Below are 3641 nucleotides of genomic sequence, written 5' to 3' on the forward strand. Positions count from 1 at the left end.
TTGAAAAACTAAAATAATCATTTTTTCATTTAATAGTCATAATGTTCCTGTTAAACAATGTATTCTTTTTATATAAAAAATTTAGATAATGTAACTATATATGTTGAGCGTGATTTGAAATAAAGATTTTAGAACATGGTTTTATTTATCTTAGTGATTACTAAAAATGTTTAAAATTCAATTTTTTAGAAATGTAAATTTATACTATTTCATGGCATCAAATTACTAAATATACAAAAAATATTGTTATTTTATACTTGAGAACATTTAATTCATATTACTGTGTTACTTATATTAATATTTACATTAATTTTTTAGATTTCAAGTATTTATTAATAAAAGACTATCTGCATATTAAAGCCTATGAATATAAAAACTTTATATTGAATCAAGTAGCTATTCAATATTATAGCATATCACACTGATATTACAAATATTATTATAACTAAAAATACACTATGTAATTGAACTCAATATAAAAGAAGTTAGATCTTGATTTCTTTTAAGAAAAATATGAAGCTGTAAGTTTTTCTCTTCCATTAAAGTTATTTTAGGATAATAGTTTTTCTTGTTTATATTCTTTATCTCCAGTAGCACTGTTGTAATTTTTTAAAAAAATGTTAAAATCCTTAATTTGACTATTAAACCTGGTTACAAGTAATTACCTAATTGACAGATTCAACCCAAATCACCAAAACATATAATTAATAAAACTAAATAATATACATGTATTAAATATACATTCACTTATATCATACATTTTTCCTTTTTATTATTTTAGTTTCTTTTATACATCCAATCACTATACATTCCTAAAGACTATAAAGTGAATTTGAATTTGCCTAACACGGAAACATTTCACATCAGTCCAGTTGAAGATACTATACATACATTTTTTTAAGTTGCTTTCTTAGGGCCAGCAGGTGGTATGGTGGTTAAAAAGATGGATTCGAAATGGTTGATGCAGCAGTTTGAATTCTGGACCCAGAAGACTGAAAAACGCATTAGGTATGTGTGTGCGTGCCCAAAACCCTGAGTGGAAAATGGAAGAGAAGGGATTATAACATGGTCATCTCCGCTGGGGGTTGTTTTCTCACTTTCCCTGTCTCTCTGAAGACTGAATATATCCTACAGCAAATATACACACACACACATATATATGTATATGTATTTGAATATATATATTTTATATTCATATATATGAGCTCCCCAGAGAGAGAGAGAGAATGAAAAGCACTGACCTCTTAGAGGAGGTCTCCAAACAATCTCTTCTACATTTCTCTCTCTTTTTTTTTTTTTTTTTTTTGGTCTTGGGAACACAAGCACATGTATCCAATATGTTTTTCAAGCCACTAGATCTGAGATTCGAACCATTCAGTAGATCATGTGGACTCCATCTGCATTAATCACCATGCCACCAGCTAACCTTAAAGTTTATTTCTTTAATGAGAACAAGAGAAAGAGAGATAGAGAGAGAAATAAGCACTCTCAACTGGGTATCACTCCATGATTCTTCCCAGCCAGCCAACCAGGATGGTGTTTCTGTGCATCTGCCATGCCAAGATCCACCAGGTATCTAGAGTCTTCCATATGGATCCAACATTGCAGGAGCAGTGCATCACTGCTGTGACACCAAGCCACCTCACATGTACATACGTTTTCATAGTGTCTTTTTATACAAATGTCAAATAAAATTGATAGTTGCTTCTGTGCATAAATGATAAGCTTAACCTAGAGATCATCAAGATCAGCAGCTCAGTAAGAAAGGTAACAATATGCATGAAATACTAAAGGGTGAATTGTTCCAAGCTACATGCCATTCCCATGACTCAACAGAGAACTGCATTAAAAAAAAAAATGAGGGCAGCAGATGGAATAATAGTTATGTTGCTGGACTCACATGGCTGACTGTGGGTTGAATCCTGGATCCAGTAGCTTGAAAATCATGCTGAGTGCATGTACATACATACACTCAAGGTCTTAAGAGAAGAGTGAGGGAGAAGGGATAGGGGTCTGGCCATTCGGGGTGATTTCTCACTTTCCCTCTTGCTGTCTCTGTCTAGCTCTCTTTTTCTCTCTCTCTAGTGAGTACATGTGCCCTAAAGTGAAAAAAAAAAAAAAACTCTTTAAAAAAAAAGTGGTGGGACCAGCAGATGGTGTAATGGTTACATCACAAGATTCCCACATGGCTAACAAAGGTTCAAGTGTCAGATCTGAATGAGTGAATCTCATGCTGGGTGCATGTACATGCATGCCCAAAAAGCTGAGAGGAGACTGGAAGAGAAGAGATTGTGTCATGGCCATCCCCCTATGACATGATTTCTTGCTTTCTGTCTGTCTCTCCAGCAAGTGCATGCACCCTTAACAAAAATTTCTTAAAAAATAAATCATGAATATATGGGAGATGAGACTTAAGGATTTCTTGGAGAATCAGAGGTAAGCAAAACATACCTATGGTAAGTTCACAGATTCAGGGCAGATATACGATGCATTTTCTGAGAAAACAATGCATTTTCTGAGAAAACAGTTTAAGTGCACTTGAAATCCGATGTTAAAAATGTCAGTTCTCTACAAAGGAAGTTTTAAAATACATGCAAGTGTTCTGTATTACATAGACAGTGGTTATAACAAACAAGGTTTCCAATGTGTTTTGGCCTTTCACTTTTTAAATAGGCATTTTTAAATTTCCAAATATGTTCAAGACTCTGTGCTAGTTTTTGAAGGTTTATAAAGGTGAATAGTATATTTAAACAAATGTTATGCAAGGCAGACTAAAGTTAGTACTAAGTAAGGGAAAAGTGTCCTATTGTACAGAGGAAAACAATGCTGCTGTTCTCATATGAATAGGCCAAAAGAATCAGAAAGAGAAATTCCCATTTTAAAAAACCAAACTATAGTCAATGAGAAGTACATGGTTTAATCAAATAGCCGTATTCAGTATTTATATAATAACAAATAAGTCTTTCTTACAATACACTTAAAGTAAAATTAATTGAATTTTTAAGTGCTTTTCAAGCACACATTCTTATCACTCTTCTCTACTACTGCATAGGAAATTCTGGAAAGATAGCAGCATGTTATTTGTGTTCTAAAAATATGAAAATCTAAAATACAGCAGTAAAGCAATAAAAAGTGAAAAATCAATTCAAGTAGAAGAAAAGAACCTAGAAAAGTACATTAAATATATCAATACAAAACAAGGTCTGGCCATTCGGGGTGATTTCTCACTTTCCCTCTTGCTGTCTCTGTCTAGCTCTCTTTTTCTCTCTCTCTAGTGAGTACATGTGCCCTAAAGTGAAAAAAAAAAAAAAACTCTTTAAAAAAAAAGTTGTGGGACCAGCAGATGGTGTAATGGTTACATCACAAGATTCCCACGTGGCTAACAAAGGTTCAAGTGTCAGATCTGAATGAGTGAATCTCATGCTGGGTGCATGTACATGCATGCCCAAAAAGCTGAGAGGAGACTGGAAGAGAAGAGATTGTGTCATGGCCATCCCCCTATGGCATGATTTCTTGCTTTCTGTCTGTCTCTCCAGCAAGTGCATGCACCCTTAACAAAAATTTCTTAAAAAATAAATCATGAATATATGGGAGATGAGACTTAAGGATTTCTTGGAGAATCAGAGGTAAGCAAAACATAC

This window comes from Tupaia chinensis, unplaced genomic scaffold (assembly GCF_000334495.1).
Source record: "Tupaia chinensis unplaced genomic scaffold, TupChi_1.0 Scaffold143696_1, whole genome shotgun sequence".
Classification (NCBI taxonomy): Eukaryota; Metazoa; Chordata; class Mammalia; order Scandentia; family Tupaiidae; genus Tupaia; species Tupaia belangeri.